Below are 7,215 nucleotides of genomic sequence, written 5' to 3'. Positions count from 1 at the left end.
AAAGAAAAGGCTGTTTAACTGGGCGGGGCGGTCAGAGGCGGTTGGTCATGTGATAAAACCTCCAGGAATATGTCCCACCAGAGTTGGCAACCCAGTGTGGATGGTGGGATCGATGACCCCTTGTATGTGAAGCGTTAAAAAATACTAGTCTTTGGGCAGGATTTTCATTGGGCCATGGAGGCGGGATTGGAGGCGTGTGGGGGGGTTAAAATCTCGAAATCGGGGGGCACGAACCCATCCCGCCCCCAACCCGCCTCCATGCCAGTTTCAAAGGAGGCGGCTACCCGACCTGTGCTGGGAGGGGGATTAGTGCCAATTAACTGCCTGTTAACAGGTAGTTAACAGGCAGTTTTTAGCCTAATCCCTATTTTTATTGCTGAAGTGTGGGATTCCCGACAGCTCCAAACCACGCCAAGTTAGCGAGGCGGACCGTCGGGCTGAAGGGCTTGGAGGGTTCCAGATGTCCAGTGTTCAGGTGAGTGATGGGCGCATGAGTGCAGAGGTAAGTGTGTTTGGTGTGTGTAAAGCATTTAAAGAAGTTTTACTTACCTTTTCTTACCTTTACAGCCTTCCTTCCTTCAGGTCTCGGGAGTCCCTCATCTCACCGGCACAGAAAGCAGAATGGCCGCGAGCTGTCAAAAGTTGCAGCATTCAGCTTTCTGTTCTGGAGAGATCTCTAAATCAGCCTGAGAGGAAGGAATTAACTTAGAGTACAGATTGTCAGTGTTTGACAGCTTCAAAGAGCTGTGAAACGCTGATATTTCATCAGTCAAAAGCTCTTGACAGATGAAATGTCTGTCTGTGATGTCACCTGTTGCCGGGTGGCCCTTAATTGGCCTGCTGAGCCCACTGGGCAGGCTCAACAAGGTCAATCAAGGGAAAATCGCGTGGGTTGGCCACAACTCGATGGAGGCGGGACAACAACCCCGAAAGTTGTAGTCCCGCCTCCTACACACCTCCAGTATCAAAATGTAGCCCTTTGTCTTTTCTTTCCTTATTTACCCTTCTGTTCCTCTTTTCCTATCTCTCCTTTTTTTCTCCTGTCGTTTTCTTTCTCGTCAGAGAAGAAAAGAGAAAGTGAATAAAGCGCGCGGCTCCTTTGTTAAGGTCCCCCAGGGAGATTTTAACTCCTTCCACCCGGCAGAAACGGCTCGGTAGTGGAGTTAAAATGGAGCTCCCGGATTTACCGCCCTGCTCCAGGTCCCATTTTTCCCGTGGCCTTCCAGCGGGCGGCCAAGGCACCCGCCTGAATCAGGAGGGAGCCTCGTTAATCTACGCAAATCGGGGTGCTGTGATGGGGGATTGGACCCTGATGCAACTTTAATGGCCGACTGGGTGGAGTGTGTGACATGGACACTGGACCCGGTAACACCTGGCTGTGCAACAGAAGAGGCCGAAAAAAGGCACGTGGGTCCAGGGTCAGGCAGAGCAGGAATGTTCCTCGAGGATGCAGAAGAATAATGTGGGCAGCGGCTGCCCTGGGCCGCACTCCCCCCTCCCCCAACCGCCCCCCACCGCCAACGTGATAACACCCACCTCACACGGACCTACCTCCATGCCAGCCCCCATCAGTGTCCAGGCTACCCGATGTTGCGCCGGCTGCTGTAGTGAGAACAGCAACTCCGGGGAATTCTCTTGAGATGGACCAGGCCTCCCGCCTGAGGGATCAGACCGCCGCCCACAACCCCCCCTCCACCCCCGCAACACCCCTCCATCCGCCCGCTGGCCACCCGATAGTCAAAATCCACCCCCCACCGCCTCCCCCCCATCGCACTACTTTGAAGGAGATCAAGGAGGTCCCCTGCCCAACGTTCCTCCATCAACCAACACCACCAAAAATAACCCAGATTAACTGGTCATGCATCTCATTGCCGTTTGTGGGATCTTGCTGCGTGTAGAACGGCTGCCACCTTCCATGCATAGCAACCAGTCACTGCACCGCCACAGTCTTTGAGGTGTTTCTGATATGCATAATAAGGTGTTTTATAATCAATGTATGTCTTTCTCTCCTTTATACCGCCACAATCCATTACACACAAACTATTACAAATTAGGAATCCCTTGTTGTCAGCTGGTCTCAGCAGGCTTGTAGGATAGGAGATACCATGGCAACAGCAACCACGTGATTTACGGTATGTAATGTTTAATCAACAAAGAGGGGAAAAATCTGTTATTCAGGAATCTAACAGTGATTCACAAACGGAAATTATGCTCACAAGCATAAAGCATTTCCCTCACTTTATTCAAATTTGCTACTCCGTCTTTCATAGAATCATAGAAATTTCCTTCTAAATTAAATCTTCAAGAAATTCACTTGCATTGCCTCCCCCGAACCAATTAAAAACACTGTTGGCGGAGGGAAAGAAGGTGACTAGGAGCTATAAATCCCAATAAGACACACACAGGGGATTCAGGGAATGTGCTTTGAACAGTCACGCTGTGCACAAAGACAGCTTTCACTGCTGTGACTCAGCCTCCCTCCATCCCTCTGCGACGGTGCACCTTGCCGCCCAGTCCCAGGTTACAGCCATTTTAAAAGCAGCAGCTGAGGCAAGGTGTGCTTCTTCGGGGATTTGGTTCTTCTCACGAGTTTTCCTCCTCCTCCTCCTCCTTCGCTCCTGAAGGCTTTGCAAAAGCCTTCGTGTCAGCCGTGGCTCAGTGGGCAGCACCCTCGCCTCCGAGTCAGAAGGTTGTGGGTTCATAGTCCCACTCCAGGGACTTGGGCACAAAAATCTAGGCTGACACTCCCAGTGCAGTGCTGAGGGAGTGCCGCGCTGTCGGAGGTGCCGTCTTTCGGATGAGATGTTAAACCGAGGCCCCGTCTGCTCTCTCAGGTGGATGTAAAAGAGCCCATGGCGCTATTTCGAAGAAGAGCAGGAGAGTTCTCCCTGGTGTTCTAGCCAATATTTATCCCTCAATACAACATCACTAAAAAAAACAGATTATCCAGTCATTATCACATTGCTATTTGTGGGAGCTTACTGTGCACAAATTGGCTGCCGTGTTTCCTACATTACAACAGTGACTGCACTTCAAAAAGTACTTCATTGGCTGTAATGCGCTTTGGGACATTCTGAGGTTGTGAAAGGCGCCGTAGGCGCAAGTCTTTATTTTTAAATCACATCCAACATCTGCACAGGCGCACTTCCAGCAGCGGTTCACTGGGTGACAACCAAGAGTGTGAACAACGGCCTGATTTCCAACCCTCTCGGTACCCAGGGGTACTGAGGCCAATTGTAGTGCCTCGACTGCCCAGCCTGGCTGGGATCAGCATAGACCAGGGTATGGAACCTGGGAGCCTTCTTGGTCCTTATGTGCCAGCTACCCGTTGGGTCATTTGGGATAACCAAACTATTGATTTTAATCTCACAGCTGTTGTGTTAAAACGTCCGACTTTTTAATCCTGCCCTTGCTCTGCAAAGTCCTTTCCGCGTTTGATTCGGTTCCCCTCCCCCCACCCCGCCAACATAATTATCAAAATCAGCTTCTGACTCAACCTCCATAAAAGAAATATGCTTTGATGGTTCTGGGAGCTGAATGCAAGGCGCGAGACATCAAGTGCCTCTGACAGCAGAAGAAAGGTCTGCAGATTAAAAATGTCTTTCAAGAATCGAAGCCGAAAGACTGTCAGCTAAATTAGATTTCTCTTCACGCTATTATAAAATAAAAGGAAATGAGCCCAGGCAACGACAGCATATCTGTCACAGATAACCACATCACAGTAATATGTTTTAATCATAATACCCACCCTTGCATGGCATTGCACATGAGAGTCAAGATCCAGGGTCGTCTTCCGGCAAAGAGGTGTTGGAAGGCAGGGGGATAACTTGGCTAAGTCATGCAATCAGTCCTTTATTATATATTTCTACTATCAGTTCTTATGGTCACAGTTATAGTGGAAACTGCCTATGTAAACTTGCAAGACGGTGATTACACCGTTCTGCCAGTGGAGGCGCTGGCAGGAGAGGAAATTTGCTTGCATTGCCCCCATTTTTCAGGTGCAAAACGGATGCCAAACATACCAATTTATCAATGGGACGGCCTGTGCCCAATCTGCGCAGACTTGGATCCCACTACCAAATTTGTGGGGCCCCTTAAAACAGATGTGAGGCCCCTTGAATATGCAAATTAGCAGCCAACACCTCTTAAAGGACCCCGTTTCACCAATGAGTCACCTCAGGAGCGGGGCGGGAGTCAGGGCCCGCACAGCTCAGGATTCTTCAGCGGCTGCCAACCAAAGGTAAATTATCAATCATCCAGCATCTTACCAAGGAGCTGGGAGAAGCAGGAGTGCTCCCCGAACTCCGTCCACCCCTCCCGTATCCCACGCCAACCCTGGATGTACCAGAGGGCCACAGCTCGAAATTGGTTTCTCTCTCGGGGCGAGCTACCTGTGGAGGCAAGACCAGCGCCGGCAGCTCGACCCGAGTATGCAGTTGGAGCCCAAGGACCAATTTCTATCAATCCTCGGGCTTCTTGCTTCGGCACTGAGTCTCTTTCCACAGTGCGGCAAGTTTACATTGGCAGTTTCCATTATAAACGTGGACAAAAGCATTTTTAAAGGAAAAAGTTGATAGGAAGTGAGTGGGAAAAGCTGACAGGAAGTGAGTGGGAACAGCTGACAGGAAGTGAGTGGGAAAAGCTGACAGGAAGTGCGCACAGATGTAAGATTTTTAATATATTGTAGATTTATATACATTTTATTAAAATGGAAGCCGGTTGTAAAACGCTGTGGAATCATTCTTATCTCGCATTCCTGACATGGAATCTAGTACGAGAACAATAAAACAAAATTAAAGCCACGATGGATTTTTGGGTAGATACACTAATCAGTGCGATCATAGAATCATAGGGCTAGATTTTCCTGGAGCCGTCAGGCGGGGTTTGAGGCGTGTCGGGGGGGGGAAATCCCGAATTTGGGGGTCCCGACACCATCCCGCCCAAAACCCCGCCCCACGTAAGTTTCAGAGGCGGCGGGTACCCGCCCCGCACTGTGACCCGCCGAAACCAGGTGGGAAGGGATTAGTGCCAATTAACTACCTGTTAACAGGTAGTTAACAGGCAGTTTTTAGCCTAATCCCTATTTTGAGGGCTGTCGGGTGGGTTTCCCGACGGTTCCAAACCACGCCAGGTTAGAGCAGGCGGGCCGTCGGGTTGAAGGAGTTGGAGGGGTCGCGATGTCGGCGCTCAGGTGAGTGATGGGTGCATGAGTGTAAAGGTAAGTGTGTTTGGTGTGTCTGAAGTGTGTAAAGAACTTTTACTTACCTGTACTTACCTTAACAGCCTTTCTTCCTGTAGCCGTCGGGAGCCCATCACTCAGCCGGCACTTAAAGCTGAACGGCTGCGATCTGTGAAAAGTGACAGCCTTCAGCTTTGAGTGCTGCTGAGAGTTCTAACTGAGTCTGTGCAGAAGGACTCATGTTAGAACTCAGAGTGTCAGTGTTTGGCAGCTTCAAACAGCTGTGAAATACTGATATTTCATCTGTCAAGAACTCTTGACAGATGAAATTTCAGTCTGTGATGTCACCTGTTGCCGGGTGGCCCTTAATTGGCCTGCTGAGCCCGCTGGGCGGGCTCAACAAGGTCAATCAAGGGGAAATCACACAGATTGGCCGGACGTCGATGTAGGCGGGTCAAAAACCCGAAAGGGGAAGTCCCGCCTTCTTCCCGACAGGTTCGGGAAAATCGACCCCATAGAATGGTTACAGCACAGGAGGCCATTCGGCCCCTCAAGCCCGTGCTGGCTCTCTGCAGGAACACCTCAGCTAGTCCCACTCCCCCACCCCCCGCCCTTTCCCCGTAGCCCTGCATATTTTTTTCCTTCAGGTACTTATCCAATTCCCCTTTGAAAGCCTCGACTGAATCTGCCTCCACTGAGTCCGCGATACTGAGCCATACAGACTAGGAAGGTTCTGGGGTTGACTGATAGCGCTGAGTTCACTGATGTTAGGCAAGAGAGCTGCTACAATTGGCCTTAGCACCTCTAGGGAGCTGGGGAAGAGGAAAAATCCTGTGTGCCCCTGATAAGCCCGACTGGAAAATGTGTCTGAGGATTGAAGCTTCCCTTTAAATAGAGGAATAGCTTGTTCAGGGCTAATGCTCGCACAGCATTATTTCAAGGCCCATCAAGTAGTTACCATAAAAGTGCTGTGTCTATCCTTTATTGGGGATATTTGGAGCAAAATTGCTGAGTCACAGTTAATATGGAAAATGTCAACTAAATCACAAAGCTAGTGCATTTTTTAACCCAGCAAATTTGGGACAGTTTCTGGGTCTTGACTATTAAAACAGACCAAAGAATGGTTTGACTCCTCGAAACTTGGTGAGGAACAACAAGAACCCAGGGGATTTCACCAGCATCCAGCGCATTAACTGGAATTAATGGAGCTTTGGAAACCCCTGGTGTCTCTTTGAAGCAAAATAGCTTGCTGACAACTGTCACGCATTAACAGGAAAAAGTGAGTGACAGAAAATTGAAATGGAAGCAGTAAGCACCGGAGACATGCAGCAAGTCTGGCAGCACCCGTCATTCCGAGTGTGATTCCTTCGTGTCTTCTGATGAAGGGTCTGTGGCCGAAACGTTAACCCGTCTTTTCTCTTTGCCGATGCTGGTGGACGTGTTGTGCAGTTCCAGCATTTTATTGTATTAATGGAAGAGTTGACATGTTCCACAAAAGGAACAGACAAGGTAGGTTTAGGCAAGTAAACAGTCCTTCCCCTCTTCCTGAAGGCTGCATTACCGGACTGCCCCAGTTTTAACATGACTGGGTCTCCAGGAGCAGACGGGCTCATCGTACATAGGAACAGGAGTAGGCCATTCAGCCGCTCGAGCCTGCTCCGCCATTCAATTAGATTCATTTACTCACCTTAGCTCCATGTCCTTTGATACCCTTGCTTAACAAAAATCGATCGATCTCAGTCTTGCGCAGCTGCGATGGCTGAGCGGTTAAGGCGCTGGACTCGAAATCCAATGGGGTTTCCCCGCACAGGTTTGAACCCTGCTCGCATCAACTTTGCTGCAAATTCTTTGAGTTAGATATATTTCTTAAGGCTAAAGGGATCAAGGGATATGGGGAGAAGGCAGGGACAGGGTACTGAATTTGGATGATCAGCCATGATTGCATTGAATGGCGGAGCAGGCTCGAGGGGCCAAATGGCATACTCCTGCTCCTATCTTCTATGTCTTGAAAGCTCCAATTGTCCCCCAGCATCCAC

The 7,215-nt window shown here is 49.7% G+C and overlaps 1 non-coding gene across 1 annotated transcript; it reads left to right on the top strand.

Annotated features, from left to right (window-relative positions):
• Nucleotides 1–6,928: 6,928 nt before the first annotated feature.
• Nucleotides 6,929–7,010, top strand: trnas-cga (transfer RNA serine (anticodon CGA)). Its single transcript has one exon. It is a non-coding gene; the product is annotated as a tRNA-Ser (tRNA).
• Nucleotides 7,011–7,215: the final 205 nt, after the last annotated feature.

The sequence above is a fragment of the Somniosus microcephalus genome, chromosome 13 (assembly GCF_052327205.1).
Source record: "Somniosus microcephalus isolate GS21.2 chromosome 13, FLI_Smic_1.0, whole genome shotgun sequence".
NCBI classification, from domain to species: domain Eukaryota; kingdom Metazoa; phylum Chordata; class Chondrichthyes; order Squaliformes; family Somniosidae; genus Somniosus; species Somniosus microcephalus.
Note: the sequence above shows the minus strand (reverse complement) of the source record. Positions and strands in the feature narration are given on the sequence as shown.